This window comes from Trachypithecus francoisi, unplaced genomic scaffold (genome assembly GCF_009764315.1).
Source record: "Trachypithecus francoisi isolate TF-2019V2 unplaced genomic scaffold, Tfra_2.0 Lachesis_group8, whole genome shotgun sequence".
Classification (NCBI taxonomy): Eukaryota; Metazoa; Chordata; class Mammalia; order Primates; family Cercopithecidae; genus Trachypithecus; species Trachypithecus francoisi.
This window is the reverse complement of record NW_022681473.1, coordinates 121,940,716-121,957,355: the sequence shown is the minus strand read 5'-3', so window position 1 is coordinate 121,957,355 and position 16,640 is coordinate 121,940,716. Positions and strand designations below refer to the sequence as shown.

General features: G+C 53.6%; 1 long non-coding RNA gene across 3 annotated transcripts in view; it reads right to left on the bottom strand.

The window, feature by feature from the left end:
- The window catches only part of LOC117081769, a 37,259-nt gene that overhangs the window by 16,422 nt on the left and 4,197 nt on the right, over positions 1-16,640 (bottom strand). The window contains exons 2-5 of one of the 3 annotated variants that reach the window (XR_004436270.1): positions 10,020-10,164; positions 8,513-9,199; positions 6,450-6,634; positions 497-665 (exon numbers count right to left, since the gene is read on the bottom strand). This is a non-coding gene — a long non-coding RNA (uncharacterized LOC117081769). Of the gene's footprint in view, positions 1-496; positions 666-5,027; positions 6,323-6,449; positions 6,635-8,512; positions 9,200-10,019; positions 10,165-16,640 lie in introns of those variants that run through there. The other 2 variants (XR_004436271.1, XR_004436272.1) reach the window with 2 other exon arrangements.

Below are 16,640 nucleotides of genomic sequence, written 5' to 3'. Positions count from 1 at the left end.
ATTGCTTACTTCCACCTAGATGTCTGTCCTCGTCCCCTTCCTGCCTCTCCCTCCCTTTTTTCCACATGCACTGACCCACACACTCCTAAGTTCTCTTTCTGGCATCAATGAAAACTCTGACTCTTGGTTGCCCTGTGAAGACCAAGTTCAACGTTCTCAGGCAATCCTTTCCACTCCACCCAAGCCGAGCCTCTCCCGGGTGTGTTCTCCTCACACTTTCCTGCCCTCACAGAGAATTTCCAATCCTCTTCTCGCGGATTGTTTGCCATCGCAGCTGGGAAGGAGCCTGACTCTGAGAAGCTGCTCTCCGCCCTCCTCCTCCACCCCCGTCTCCACGCAGAGCCCAGAACAGCACACACAGGCAGGAAACAAGCCTCCCTCGCAGGGCCAAATGGCACGGGGCCCCCAGCCCACATGGAATTGTTATCCCTGCCTCTGTGTCGCACTGTGTCTGTCCTCCTGGCCTCTGTGTGCGTAGGTGGGAAGGGGAACCTACCCTTCTGAGTGGAGAAATACACATGACTGTCTGAGGGACCCTCCCCGGAGGAGACACGCAGGACTGCAGTAGCTCTGTGTGTGAGAGACGTTGCTGAGATGAAGGTGGATCTGTGTGCGTCGGTGTGTCAGAGGCATCTGAACCATAGCAACTCCATCTTGAATGGGGCCTTGGTAAAAAAAAAAAAAAAAAAAAGGCTGAGACCTGCTGGGCTGCACTCCCACAGGTTAGGCATATTCTAAGTCACAGGATGAGAGAGGAGGTTGGCACAACACACAGGTGGTAAAGACCTTGCTGATAAAACAGGTTTCAGAAAAGAAGGCGGCCCAAACCCACCAAAACCAAGATGGCAAAGAGAATGAGCTCTGGTCTTCCTCACTGCTGCACTCCCACCAGCGCCATGACAGTTTACAAATGCCATGGCAACGTCAGGAAGTTAGCCTCTATGGTCTAAAAAGGGGAGGCACGAATAATCCACTTGTTGTTTAGCATATCATCAAGAAATAACCATAAAAACGGGCAACCAGCAGCCCTCAGAGCTGCTCTACCTATGGAGCAACCATTTGTTTATTCCTTTCCTCTCTTAATAAATTTGCTTTCACTTTATGGACTTGCCCCGAATTCTTTCTTGAGTGAGATCCAAGAACCCTCCCTTGGCGTCTGGATTGGGACCCCTCTCCAGTAACACATGCATAGACATGCTTAGGATCAGCATTTTGCAGAAAGCTGTTGAGGAGTGTCTGGAAAGGACAATGGTAGAATTCTGTTTTTCACTATTTATTTATTGATTGAGAGACGGAGTCTGGCTCTGTCGCCCAGGCTGGGGTGCAGGGGCGCCATCTTGGCGAACTGTAACCTCCGCTCCGGGGTTCACGCCATTCTCCCGCCTCAGCCTCCCCAGTAGCTGGGACTACAGGTGCCCATCACCATGCCCGGCTAATTTTTTTTTGTATTTTTAGTAGAGACGGGGTTTCACCGTGTTAGTCAGGATGGTCTTGAACTCCTGACCTCGTGATCTGCCCTCCTCGGCCTCCCAAAGTGCTGGATTTACAGGCATGAGCCATCGCACCCAGCTCACTTTTTATTTTCTTGAGACAGGGTCTTACTTGTTGCCCAGGCTGGAAAGCAGCGGCCTGATCTCGGCTCACTGCAGCCCTGACCTCCCGCGCTCAAGTGATCCTTCCACCTCAGCCTCCTGAGTAGTTGGGACTACAGGTGCATGCCATCACCCCAGGCGATTTTTTTTTTTGGTATTTTTTGTAGAGGTGGGGTTTTGCCATGTTGCTCAGGCCAGTCTTGAACTACTATGCTGCCTTGGCTTCCCAAAGTGTTGGGATTACAGACGTCAGCCACTGTGCCCGGCCAGGAACGTATATTTAGTAAGTACGGACTGTGGTGGGAACCTTTTTGATGTGTACGGTCTATGTGTAGGGAGGGTTTTGGATAAGAGCAGAAAGGAAGCTCTCCTGTGCTTATATTTTTTACTGATACATGATAATTGTACATATCATGTGGGATACATGTGATATTTTGATACACGGATACAATGTGTAATCATCAATGTCCTGTCCTTCTTAGAAGCATTCAAACCTCCAGGCATGGCGGCTGTTGTCTGTAACCCCAGCACTTCGGGAAGCCGAGAGGGGAGGATCGCTTGGGTCCTGGAGTTTAAGACCAGCCTGGGTAATAGAGGAACCTTGTCTCTACCAAAAAAAAAAGAGGAAAAAAAAAAAAGCATTCCAACCGTCCCGTAGGATGGGCTCTTAAAACATTCAATTCCAGGCCAGCAGCAAACGTCCAGGACGTGTCTGCCTTCCAGAGATTAGCTTTGTTTCCAAGAGCTCATCAGACTAAGAAAAAAAGCATCTTTGACCCTGCTCGCCAGTCTCTGCACCGCAAGGACAAGGGCGCGCCACGCACGCGTGCACTTCCTCCCGCGGCTGGGCTCGGCACCTGCACGCGGCGGCTCCCTCTCCCGGCCTCGGATGGGTTCTCAGAGCAGGGCCTCCGGGCGCCCCGGGGCCGCTCTTGCTCACAGAGGTCTTACAAGGAGAGAGGAGAGCAAAGAGCGAAACCCATGTCTGCGCGTCTTCCCATGTTCCAGGGGTCCATGGACGAGCCCTGAGACGCACCCTTCTCGGGAGGGAAAGACCAGCCAGCCCGCGCCGCCTCTGCCCACCCCGCGTGGCCGCGACGGGGAGTGTCCCCTTCCTGCCGGATGCCCCGTTTCCCAGCCTCACTGCGCCACCGTGTGGCGGCCTCTCGCGGTTGCAGCTCCGTATTCCTCCCCCGCCCTCCCCAAACGGGCACGCTTAGCTTTTCACCGCAATTTTGTGTACAGTAGCCCGTATATATATATATTTTGGCGGGGGGACAGGGTCTCGCTCTCTCATCCAGGCTGGAGTGCAATGGCACGATCACGACTCACTGGAGCTTCCACCTCCCTCACTCAAGTGATGCTCCTGCTTCAATCTCCGGAGTAGCTGGGACCCCAGGCATGTGCCACTATGCCTAGCTAATTTTTTAATTATTTTGTACAGATAGTGTCTTGCTGTGTTGCCCAGGTTGGTCTCGAACTCCTGACCTCAAGAGATCCTCTCTCCTCGGCCTCCCAAAGCGCTGGGATTATAGGCAGCATCCCAGTATTTCAAGAACTTGAAGTCTTAAGCAGAGCAACCCAGATGGACATAAGCCCTGAACTGGGCATGTACATAAAGCAATAAAGGGCTAAGACTGAAAGCCGTAGGTTAGTGTATTTGGGTGGAGATGAGGAAGAAGAAAGAACAGCCGTAAGAATTCCAAATATTTCAAACTGGGCTGGTTAGGAGCCAGGGTGAGAACCTAGTTCAGTCGGTGAGGTGGATTTTGCTGCCCTCTTCAAAAGAGTTTTTAAAAATATAGATTGATTGTGTTTTAGAGACAGGATCTCGCTCTGTCACCCAGGCTGAGTGCAATGTCACAACCATAGCCCACTGCAGCCTGAACTCCTGGGCACATGCGATCCGTCTTCCTCAGCCTCCCAAGTAACTGGGACCACAGGTGTGTGCCACCACTGCCAGCTAATTTTTAAAAGTTTTGTAGGGATGAGGTCTCACTATGTTGCTCTGGCTGGTCTCAAACTTCTGGGATCAAGCGATCTTCCTGCTTCAGCCTCTGGAAGTGCTGGGATTACAAGTGTGAGCCACCTTGTCTGGCCATGTACTTATCCAAAAAGAAAAATGCAAAAGCCAGAGTAGAACAGCCTGGATTGTTAGCCTGGGGTCTCCTTGCTTTGCATCCAGAGACCCCCTGGGGAGGGGAAGGGTCAGCCACAGGGTTCATCCAGCAGGGAGGGGCCAAAGCGTCATAAGGGGAAAAGTGCCTTCTATCTGTCACCTGTGCAAGGAGCGCCGCAGTTCCTGTCCGAAGTCCTGCTCTTCTCCTCACTCCGGGGCCTCCAGAAACTGCAGGGCCTGGCTTTAAATTTCAGAGCTGTCCTAAGCCTTTGCCTGTGTTCAAGCTGTGTCTGCCCCTACTGCCTGTGGTGTGCCGTGGCCAGAATGGTGTATTCTTCTTCCCCCAGATATCACTGGTTCTTACACTTGGCTGTTAGCATAGCTTTTGCTTACAATGCCCTTCTCTCTCCCTCTGTGCCTTTAAATCCTAGCCATCCTCAAGGCGAACTCAAATTTCTTCCGTGGGGCTTTTGCAAATCTTCACAGCTAGGAACTTCCCCTCACCCTCTCTGAAACCCTCCCTGGGACTCCACGGATCCTTCATTTAGGAGCATTATCTGGTGCTTTGAGGTATATTCTGGTTTTTTCATACCTAGTAGGTATTTTGGGGTCCATGTGACATTGCGATCCATGTGTATAATGTGTAATGATTAAGTCAGGGCACTTGGGACGGCCATCCCTCAACATGTATCTTTTCTTTCTGTTGGGAGCATAGAATATTCTAGTCATGTGTACCTTTACTGTATGTCCCTCACCAGGCATTAAACTCTGCGTGTGGACACTACGTTAGATTCATCGTCATGCAGTGTGCCTAACACTACGCTTTGGCCTTACTGAGTGATGAGCAGACCTCTCATTAATTGAAAAGGAATTTCCTTATTTTTCATAACTCAACTTAAATATAATTTTTTCCAGGCTGGGCGCAGTGGCTCATGCCTGTCATCCCGGCACTTTGGGAAGCTGAGGTGGGCAGATCAGTTGAGGCCAGGAGTTCGAGATCCACCTGGTCAACACAGCAAAACCCCATCTCAACTAAAAATACAAAAATTAGCTGGGCGTGGTGGTGTGTGCCTGTAGTCCCAGCTACTCAGGAGGCTGAAGCATGAGAATCGCGTGAACCCAGGCGGCAGAGGTTGCAGTGAGCCGAGATTGCGCCACTGCACTCCAGCCCAACTCTGTCTCAAAAAATATATATATTTTTATATAATACATATTTATATATTTTACATTTTTATTTTTATAATATATTTTATATATTTACGTATAATACATTTTTATATTTATTATGCACATACATATATATATGATATCTCCCAGTAAGTCTCCATGAATTCCCCCCACTACCCCAAGGTGGGGGTGACCTACCCTCTCAGTGCTTCTAGAACATGCACTCTTCCTACCACAGTGCCTGTCATACTTATTCCAACGCCTTGTCACTTGCTTTCTCACCCACTGGATGACAAGCGCCTTGAGGAAACAGTATGTCTGTGGGGCCTCCAGAGCCTGCGTTGCACATGGCAGATTGTAGGAACCCAGTGACTATCTGATGAACAAATAGAGAAATGAATCCAGGTGTAGATGCATGGAAGCAGGGAAGGGGAGAGGGGCTAAAGATGACCTTGAAGCTTGCCTTAAGCTCTAGGATTTTGTGATTATAGAGCTTGAACTCTTTTTTGGGGGAAAGTAGTCCAAGATATTTGGAAAACAATATAGTGCTCATTGTAGAGTCAGGTGGCAATTTTCCTTCCAACGACACTGTTTGCTTCCGGAGGGGGTGGGGGTCTGCTCCTCCCATTCTATGGGGATTGCGTGTTCCCTGGGCTGAGCATGGCCCAGCACTTGGCAAGATCTCTGGGGCGTTCATTTTTGTCACCCAGCCCTGGTAGGAGGGTGGATGGGTGGGAGGGGAACTGTTTTGGGAAAGAGTGCTGGGGAGTGTTTGTGTGTGTGATGAGTCAGGGCCCGGAGCTGGGAGCCTTCCTCTCTGCTGGCTCTCTGTGGGGGTAGTTCTCACCAGTCACCGGGAGGGTAGAGGATCACCAACTGTCTTCGGAAAGTTTGGAAAGTTTTCTTAGTCATGACGCCAAGTCAGCTGGAGCTTTATGTAACGGGGACAAGCAGAGGTATGATGGCATCAGAACGGCTGCTCCTCTTTCGGCAGCAGCTCTCACCCATCCCCTCCTAACTGCCAGGGCAGTGACCGGCCCTACATGGAGGATGTGGTATTTGGGGGCTAAGGGTGCCTGCTGTAGATGTCTGATTCCCGCTAGGAAAGACTTGGGTTGTCTTAGAGCAGCCCTCGGGAAGGGCCCAGTACACGCTCGGGGGTGCTCCACCCTCCTTTTGTTCTTCGACATCACGTGGAGGGTGAGAATCAATCCAGGCTCCCCAGCACTCAGGACTCCAGTGCCTGCGCCGGAGTCGCAGAAGCCCCGCTTCCCTGGCTGCAGTCTCCGCGCCGGTGCTGCTGGCCGAGGCAGCCCATCTCCGCTCTCTTATCTCCTCGCTCTCCAGACACTGGGAGATGCATCACTGGGTTTCCTGTCTCTGACACTGAAGTCAATTTGCCTGTCACAATTTGAGTTCTGTCCATGACAGCTCCAGATAAGGCCTGAAATGATATGTGTGTGTGGACACGCGGTCGTTCGCACATGTAAACGGAAAGAGATACAAAGAGAAAGAAGGATGGGAAAGGCGAGGTTTGGGGTCTGGGAGGAGCGAGGATGATGGTGACTCACCTGGCTGAGGAGACCAGGGCCACGGAGAAGAAACAGCAACGCCCAGAGGTCTGCGGAGAGATGCAGGGCCTTCCACAGGCCTCTTCCAGGCAGCCGAAGGTATCTTAGAGAAGCTGGGGCTTGTCCTCCTTTGCTGCTTGCAGGGAGGAAAGTACGCCAGGTCCAAGAACTGCTGGGGCCGGAAGCTTTGGGAAAGATGAGAAGGAGCATTGTTTTGGTTGGGAAGCAGAGCACTAAGGAGTAGCATGGCTGCAGCATCATGCCGGGCGACTTCCCAGAACAAGAAAGAACAGATGCAGTTGAGAAATTAAGGTAAGAAACGAGGATATATTTCCTGACAGTGAGGAGGGCTGCCTGACCCAGTGGCCCCAAAAGAGAGTTTCAGAATCAGGCCTCTAGTCATCAAGCATAGACTGAACAGCAGGAGAGAGAACTTCACAAGGAGAGGTTGGCAGGGCAGGACTAACTGGTGGTTCTGGGACCTTCCAGCCCCACGTTACAGCTCTGGTTCTTCCTCAACGTCAGGAAGTTGTGCGGGCACCAGAGGCCTCCTGGAGGCCAGAGGGAGAAACCAGAAGGGAGGACCACAGAGGGGGCTTGAGATGGAGTGGGACCAGAGCAAGGGGGGCAGGGACATGAGGATGTTTGGGAGAGAGGCTGGAGAGTTTCATACCCGGGCTGCTTTCAGATCCATCTCCAGATGGGTGGGGACAAAGGTGGTGGGAGAGGTGAAGAAAGCAAGATGAGACATAGCCTCTTCCCCTGCTTGGGGCCTGGGGGCAGGGCGGTGCACAACAGGACCTTCTGGGTGCCATGGAATTGGGAGGCCAAGATGAGTAGAGGCTGGAGCTGTCCATGAACCCAGTAAGGATGGAAGGAAGGAAGGAAGGAGAGAGGGCTGGGAAACGAGGGAGAAACAGCAAAGTTCCCCAGCGCACCACCAGGTGCCAGGCAGGGACAGCGTGGAGACGGCTGGAGGCTGCAGCCCTGGGCAAAGGCAGGGTTAAGCTTTGTGTGAAATGAGATCTTTATTTAGGCAGTTCCCTTCTGCCTCTGGGCTTGTGTTAAGACCATGGCAGGCTCTATTCCCATCCTCACAGGCTGAGCCCCACGTCCCTGGAGTGTCATGCCCTCCCACAGCTTCTTGCCTATTCCCATAGTGTTGGGACAATTTTTGTTGTTTCCAGTAGATTATGTAGGACTTGAGGAAAGTCTAAAACAAGCCCTAGCCCATGGCACTTAGCGCCTATCTTTGGTCTATGTCCACCTTGCCCTGTTCTTGGCTTGGATCTGTTTGTGTGATTGATGACTCAAGCAAGGCCCTACTTCCTCAGTCTACAGCTGTTCCTGCCTCTTCATCGTCCCTAGAATCCTTAAATCCGGCCATGGTGTCTCAACTGCTGGGTTTCCTTACTGGTCAGCTTCTAAGAGTAGAGAAGGCACCAGGGCAGAGAAGTTATGCCCGAAGCCATCAGAACTGCACTGCCCAGGCTGAATGCAGGATTCGCACCTGCCAGCGGTGGCCCTGAGCAAGTCACAGAATGCTAGGGAAGGGTGGGAAGAGCATTTACCTTGGAGAGGAGCTGTGAGGACTGGAAGCCAGCATGCATGGAACGTCATCTTTGCCGTGTGGCTTTCCATGTGGGAAGCTCTCAGACTGTGTGCTCTCACATATGTAATCATACTTGCCCTAAACACAGACAGCGCATTCCAGCGATGCCAGCCGCCTCCCTCCTGTACCAAGAACAGCCCATGCCCAGCCCCAGTTTTATGCACATAAACGTCCTCCCACCTCCGTGCAGCTACTCACACTCCCCCACCTTGAGGCCGCACTAAAGTGCCGCCTCCTTCCCAAAGCCTTCCCTGATCATCCCAGCCCACACAGATCTCTTCCTGCTTTGCCTTATTGTGCTCCAGCCAGTGCCTTGAAATGTAAGATTTCCATCACAGAATTCTCCCATTTGGGAGCTGGTCCTCCTTAGAAATGGCCCCAGTCATTTGCTCTTAACCAGAAGGGTGAACAAGCGAAAGGTACATCCCCGTGACATCCCGGTGGCACCTACCGGTCGCCTCACTGGTTGGCCACCACAGTCCTGCCAGGCTTGCCGCTGCCTCAGAGTCCTCCTCAGTACAGTGCTCCAGGCATCAGTCCCCACCGATCAGATGCGCCACCCACAATCCAGGCGATGAGAAGTTGTCTAGAACTTGGTGTGGCTGGAGCTTTTGGAGGTACAGGCACCTGCTTCAGGCCCAAGGCCTGGGGATAGAACTCTGGTCTTACCTCTGTCCAGGGCTCCTCAGACTACGCCAGGGGCCTCTTGAAGACTTTTTTGATTGTTCTCTGTCTGTGAGTCTTGCCTTCCCAACCGGAGAATTCGAGCTGTGATATGTGTGGGGATGTCCTCCGCAGCGCTGAGCATGACATGGGACACGCCGCATGCTCACCAGCTGATGTACTGACTGCTTGGAGCTTCCCCCAGCTCCTCTAACTTGTGTTCAGAGCTCAGTCAAAAGGGCAGCGGGAGTTGGGGTGGCATGGAGGCTTAGTCTCTCTGCTAGTAGATAAGTCTGCCAGGACTTCCCCGGTACCCCCTCTCTGCCCACAGTAGCCACAGACACTCTGAACATGCTGAAAGATGAGATGGGGTCTGGATATCAGGGGCCCAGAAAGATCATCTTTGTCCTGCAGCTCAGTGGCTTGGCCTCAGGAGGCCATCTTGCAGGCCTCACTGGTCTTCCTTCAGAGGGAGCTGCAAGGGAAAGGAGAGAGAGATGGTGCTGTCGGATGCCCGCCTCTCTTGGGCACTGATGGGCAGGGTGAGGATCTCTTGAAGGGTGGTCCCCTTGAGTGGGAGCAGGTGGACTGGAGGGGCATGGCTCACGCAAAGGTTGGTGGAGGAGCTTCCCCCAACCTAGGGCCCTAGAGGACACAGTTCCCAAATGGAGTCTTCTCTTCCTATGCTATTGAAAGGCGGCATTACCATCTGCTCAGGCCCACAAGCTGGAAACTTTAAGGTTCCCCAGTGGCCCCAGGCCTGTCCCTTCCTTCCTCTAGACCTCAGCAGGTTCTCCTGCTCTCTTCTTGCCAAGACCCTGGAATGTGCGGCCTCATGGTCCTGCTGCAGACCCAGCCCTCCTTCCCCCCAGTCTCATCTGCAGGTCTGCAGTGCCCTTGGCTGAGCTTTCTAGACATGTCACAACGTTGCCAGATTTTTCTTTCTGAAACTTAGATTTTATGACGTCATTCCCTGCTTGAAAATCATGGTCACCGCACTGTCTTCAGGAGAAGGTGAAACCCCCAGCCCAGGCCTTCTCAGCCTCTGTGCTCTCTGCATTCTGGGTGGGCTCTGCTCTGCTGTGGGGGCTGCCCTGTGCACGGTGGGTGCTTAGCAGCACCCTGGCCCTACCCACCAGGGACCGGGGGCAGCCTCCCTCCCACTCCTGCAAGTTGTGACAACCAAATATATCTCCAGCCACTGCCAAATGACCTCTGAGGGGTAAAATTGGTTGAGAATCACTGTGGTAGCCTATAAAATAGGATAATAATAACTAATGACAATGCTTACTTACTCAGCTCTGTGCTAACAGCTTTCCATGAGGTCTCTCATTTAATCTTCAAAACATCTCTATGAGGAAGACCCTATTAGTATCTCCATCTCACAGATGCTCAGAAGGCAGAAGGAGTCCAGATCTTTCAAGATGCAAAGCCTTTTTCCTGCCATGTGGGGTAAGAAGAGAGGTAGATAATTCAAAATCATTTGTCCTTCAGGCAAGAGCCACAGAACCCGAGGCAGGTCAGGCAGGCTTGAGCTCAGTCTGTCTGCTGGCAAGATCCGATTTCTCCCCAGGAGCCCCTGTCCATGCTTCCCAATACCACACTTTCATGCAGGCCAGTTCCCTACCTGAGAAGTTTGACCTGGGGAGATCTATTCATTATTCAGGGCCCAGGCGAAAGCCCCGTCCTGTTCTCTGTGAAGGCCCCCAGGCCCCAGGCCCCAGGAGGAAGAGAGCATTATCCCTCCTGTGTGGCTCATGCCCACGCGCAGCCTAGGTGTCCAGTCCTGCAATGGCTAATTGTGCAGGCATCTTCTTCTGTGCCAGCCTATCTTGGGGCAGGAGTCTGGGGGTGGGGACTCTGGCTGGTCCTCCTTCATAATGACGACATGGAGTGCCCTGCACAGAGCACTAGACCCCCAAATGTGTGTGGAGTGGAATGCAGTGGGGCAGTAGGCGGGTAGTGGCTCCCTCCAGGAGCTGAGGCTGAGCCCACTGGACACCAGGAACCACAGGGCCTCCCAGCAGGTGAGGGAGACTGAGGGCCCCTCCTCTGGGCTGACGCAGACCCTCAGCAGAGGACATGGCTTAAGGAGCAACACATGGCTGGGTTTTGGCCATCTTGGCTGGGGTCTCTGAGCCATGCATAAACTGCAGACTCGGGGGATGATGCGGCTCAGAGCTTGCTTTGGTGTCTGGAGTAACGAAGGCTCGTGTTCTCTCTCACGCAGGCTTCTAAGAGTGTGTGCGTGCAGGCACGTGCCACTGTGGGTGAGTGCACAGCATGCGTGCTGTGTGGAAAGAGAGGCTGTGGGTGCCCTTTCCCAGGCGTGCAGCATCACTGAGGCACGGGTCATAGGCAGCGTTTGTGCATTTCTGTTCTGTGACACTGGGTTGCACGTACGGTCCTGTCTACACAGAGTCTGGAACCCACCAGCATTCTAGAGCCTTGAGGAGTGCAGTCTGCTCCCTGCCCCACGTTGGACCTAGGCAGATGGCAATCTGAGCTCGCTCTCCCTTCTCCCTCTTTCCAGGCTAGAGGAACGGAGCTCACACAGCATTTGACCCCTGCCTGGCCTCTCTAAGCAGTTACCAGACCCCACATAGCTAGATGAGCACTGGCCTGGGGAGGGGGTCTCGCCCAATGGTGGTGGGCAGGTGGGATGGGCTGAATGAGTCCCAGGAGAAGCCAAGTGCGGAAGCTGGCACTTCTTGCTTCCTATTGACAATCAGCAGAGAAAGGCCTTCCCAAGAAGAAGTCATAATTTTTGGATGAGTGGCTGAGCTGAGAAGAAACAAGGCACAGGGACTGGGGCCGTTCCCCAAGATAGGCCCGGACTGTGCCTGTGGCCATGTGCTCATGGGAGTGTGCCCACCTGGGTCGTGTGAGGCAGGGGCTGGGGTGGGGAGGCAGTTATACTTGTGAAGTATGCATAGTGGGTAGCTGTACACCAGCCCACGTGAAGACAGCGTAGGCCGGAGTTTCCAGGGACGTTTCTGGCCTCAGTCCTGCTTGGATGTCTGCATGGTACGCGTGTGTACATGCCGGAATAAGAGCATGTGTACCCTGTCTGTGTCCGTGTGTCCCTGCTGTACACAGATACACCCCCTGTGCCTTCATCTCTCCACTTTCAGGGGTACCTGCCTCTGGGCCCAAGCTTTAAATGAGCAGACACACAGGGCATTCATGGTCTCCAGACTCCTCTACATTTGAAAAGAGACAAGGGGGAAAAAAAGGGCCAAGAGACAAGATGAGCTAAAAATAGCCGAATATAAGCTCTTCAGATCAGAAAGCTCCCTATTTTAGTGAGTCACCAGTTTTCCAGACTGAACATGCACGCACGCACGCACGCACACATGCAAACACAAACACCGACATCCCGCCAAGTCACGCCTGCATTGCCGAAGATGCCCTGGGTCCCACGCACCCTGTGCTCTGTCCTCACAAGGTAAAACCCTCCAAAAGTTGTGATTCTCTGGTCTCTGCTGAATGCTCTTTTGTTGAACTTGGAAGGCACAAACTATTCCCCAGCCCCCTGCAAACACATATGCACTTTCATCTCCTCCTTCTCAGCCCCTTCTGATTTGCCTGTTATTTCCTAACCCCAGCCCCACTCCGCTTTGTAATGGTTGGCAGCAGAGGATGGTCTTTCTGTCCTACTAAGGGTAACCCTATGTTTTTCAGGGGGCCCTGATGCTGGAGAGGTCAGGCAGCTCTCTGCACAGCATCTCCGGAGCTGGCCCTTGTGCTCAGGGAAAGGAGACAGCTCCGGACGCCATGCAAGATTTATGAATGTGTTTTGTTAATTGCATTAGTGGCTCTGTGGGAGGATGGCGTGTGCTTTGGCCCTAAACAAGGTGAGCTCAAAAGCGGCAATGGGAGAGGAGACAGGACCGAGGCTGTGTGTATGGGCACCTGCCATCCTGGGCTGCATGGGCCCCCTTGCCCTCGGTTCCCCACGCTCTTGCTGAAGCTGGGGCTCTGTCCCTGCCCCCCTGAGCTCCTGAGCTCTTGTCTCCGCTGCTGCTCAGACCGGCCTTCCCCTCCTTGGCTCCTTAAGTTGAGAGAGAGGCCAGTCTGGCAGTTGTCTTCGATAACTCTGTTTCTCTTTTTCTTTCTCTCTTCCTCTTTCTCCCTCCTTCCTACCTTTTCTCTTTCTCTTTCCCTTTAAATCCTTCCCTCCATCTTCACCCACCTTCACCTCTGTCTTTGTGAAATCTAAATCTGCTTTACTCTAAGCGTTTCAATAACTCAGGCTCCACAGGCCCTCAGGTGCCCCCAGCACTGCTCCTATACTCCCGTGGTTTCCCGACAGACCTGCCTGCTGCGGCTGCACACCGCTGGCCTCTGGGGCTTCTGCTCCCTGGGAGTCAGCTGGGCATCATGTTCTTGTACCTTTTCAGGAGACGACAAAGTGTGGGCATGCAAGGGGTGAATGTGGCAGCTAGAGAGGGTTCACCTACAATTCGAAGCCAATCCGAGGGAGGAGCTCAAGGAGCCCTGAGTCTAGGCCATGTGGTGTGTCCAAGGTTCTGATGAGCTCTCCGAGAAGGTGGGCCCTAGGCCATGATGCCCATCTCACTCGGGGCTGCCCTCCTGCATGGCAACCCTGGCATCTTACTTCCTCTTCCTCAGCCCCTTTGTGCCCTGTCTGGGCTGAGCCTCGGCCATGGATATGGCTGGGGGCATGGGCTCTTCACCCAGGCTCTCCAGGTAGAATCCACTCGTATTCTCTGGCTATGGGAGTTCATGCCTCTGGGCCTTCATCTCTCCAACTGTCAAAGGGAATAATAATACCTACGTCATGGGGTCCTTTGACATCTGCAGAGCTTGAAACAGTGTCTGATAAGCACTTCATAAATGTTAGATATTGGTACGTGACCCAAGTCAGCCTGCCCAACCTTTCGGTGTGTTTCCCCTCAGAAACACAGGGATGAGAAACTCTATTTCCTTCCTAAGGGAGTTTCTGGGGTGAAAGAGATCAGAGCTGACAGGCAGTCCCAAGCCCTACCTTCCCTGCCCCTGTCTCACCTAGTCTTTGCCCATGGGGGCACTTGTCTCTGGCCCCACCTTCTGTCCGCCAAACCCCCCACCCCCGCCTGTGAGTCCTCTTCGGAGCTCTGGCCCAGCCTGAGCTGGACATGGGTGGAGAGGAGACTATTTTTAGCCCCAGACAGAAGCAGCAGCTGCACAACTGCCTCTCTGAGCTTGCCTGTCCACGGGAGGTTCAGCTAACCGGGATGAGGCTGGTGGGGGAGGGCAGGAAGGCTGGCCTAGCCAGGGGCCCTGAGAACCCCAGCTTCCTCTCGTCCCTCGCAGGAAAGGAGCCTTTTCTGTCCCTGGACGAGTTGCCCTCCCCACCTGCCTCCAGTATCCTAATCCCCAGTGATTTAGCAGCTGAGCTGTGGAGGCTGCAAAGTGGGGCAGGAGGGGAGGATCAAAGGGAATCCACAGAGAGGGGAGGAACCAGAGCCCAGCCCAAGGCTAGTCTGCCTGGTCCTTGCCACACTGGGAACTCTTCTCTTCTTGTCCCTGAGAACTCAGGCTCCCTAGCTGCAGGCTCTCAGACAGTGAATTTTTAGTCCTGTTCTGTTTTCAGGCATTCACGTCACAAGGCAAGCTGAGCACATCCACCTGTGCTTTCTGGGAGCTCTGCGTCTGCATAGAAAGCAGTGGGCTTCCCAAAGGTGCTGGGCAGTCGTGGGGTTCAACACAAACTGCATTTGATTGGGACTTGGGGTTTGGCTGGACTGCCTTGATTTCCCCAGGGCGATCCGTCTTTAACATGAGACAAAAAAGGTCCTGAATGTCAACACTGAATTACAAAGTCATTCTTGCAATTCTTACATCAGGGTTTCCCTAACGATGGCACTTCTCATGACTGCTGGAGACCAGGCAGGAGTGGGTATGGACAGAGAAGGGCTCTGCAGACTAACAAACTAATCACATGTGTGTTTGCACCTGAGATTGCGTCCAGGCACTGATCCAGAATCTAAGGATACTTTAGTGAAGAAACAGACTAGAACCCTGTCCTTGAGGAACTTGCACTCTAGAGCATGGAAGCTCTTTCATGTTGCAAAATATATGCTCTTAAATCTAGGAAACCAACGCTTTCATGTCTCTGAATGCTGCTAAGGTGCCCAGCAGCTCATTCCTAAAATCTGATTTCTCCCCAGCCTAGATTCTTGTTGCTTTAAGGAAATGATTCTCAATCTCTTCCACGTTGTGCGTCTCTTTGTAAATCAATTAAAGCTGTGAACCCTTTTTCAGAAAGATGTTCAGAACACAGAAACATTCACAAACCTGCCTGCCATTTGAGGGACTATGAGCTCCAGGAGACTCACACAGGGACTGTGGCTTTAGAACTCCTGTCTTACGTGTGGGAGGCAGCTGCCGCCTGCACTGCTCCATCACCCCGCATTTCCCAGCAAGAGCTATGCAGCTGAATTTCAATCACAGTGCTGCACCAGTGTGGATTAGAAGGAGCTGGCCACTTGAAAATTTGAACTAAAAAAAAAGTTTAAATTCTACCAAACTGTAGACAAACCTATTTGAAAAACTCCTAACAAGTTATCACCTCCGTGTGGTCCCAGATGAGCTCTGACCTAGGCCAAGTCCCTTCCTTGTTTTGGATCTCAGCTTTCTGGTTTGTGAAATGAGGGGGCGGAGGGAGCAGCGCCGAGGCCCCTTCCAGCTCTGCAGTGCCTCGAAGTCTAAGTTGCTGGTGCGTCTTTTACTGAGGGGGAAACGGGGAGAAAGTGCAACCTCAGGGGCCGGCCTTTCCTGGGAAGCGCTCCCAGCTGCCTTCTGCGCGTCCCACGCCTCCGCCCAGCTCCGACCGGCCGCTCTCCCCTCCGCGGCGCAGGATGCCGGCCTGCTCGGGATGAAGCAGAGGCTGCTCTGGCGCTGGCGGTTCCTGCTTTGAAAATCTCAGTTCCACGGGGGAGGGCGCAGCGCGGCCCAGCACCCAGACGCGGAGGAGAAGCGGGGCTTTTCTGTGCGAGTGTGTGGGCGTGCCAGGCACGCGTCTGGGAAGGGGTGTTGAGGGCCGCCCTGCTCGGGGGAGACCCGCCCCTGCAGCGCCCCCTGCTCCCCCTCCCCGGCTCTCCGGTTGGGCGGGTGGAGAAGAGGAGAGAAGGCAGCCGGTCTGCAGCGAGGCGGGGGTGGACGGATGGGGGGTCTGGGGGGTGGGGGGCGGGGAGAATGCGGTTAAGGCCAGGGTCGCTCTCAAGGGGCAGCCGTGGTGCCATCTCCACCCCCTCCCACGCTGAAGCCTTCCAGCCGAGCTGTGGCATCAGCGCGAAGAGATGGGCCCAGGACTGGGTTTTCGGCTGGGCGGTGGGGGTGGGGGTGGGAGTGCGGGGCTAGAGACGGCAGGCTCCGAGGGATCGGAGCTGTTGACTCCAAGTCCCTCCTTTGAAATCCATGCCATCTTTTCCTTCCTCTTTCCCAGGGCCGCCTCAGCACCTCCAGGCCAGAATTTAAATGTTATTAGCGGCAATGGATCTGCTCGGGACTGAGGTTTCGGGTGTTCTGCGGCACTGGGAGGAGCGTGGACGGAGAAGGAGGTGCTGCACTGTGGCACAGCCTTGGCCGGGGCTGCCTGGCTCTGAGCAGGCTCGTGGGACGAACCCCGCTGCAAGAAGGGCACAGAAGCTCCCGAGTTGGCGTCGCAGCAGGGACCCCCCCCCAGGAAATGCCCTTCTACAGTTGGTGCTCAAGCCTCTTTACACACTTAGCCATCGCTATACACAGTCCACGCTACCCACACCCACAGGCTTATGCTCACGTGCACAAATTTTGTTTTTTTTTTGAGACAGAGTTTTGCTTTTGTCGCCCAGGCTGGAGTGCAATGGCGCCATCTCAGTTCACTGCAACCTCCGCCTCCTGGGTTCAAGAGATTCTCCTCCCTCAGC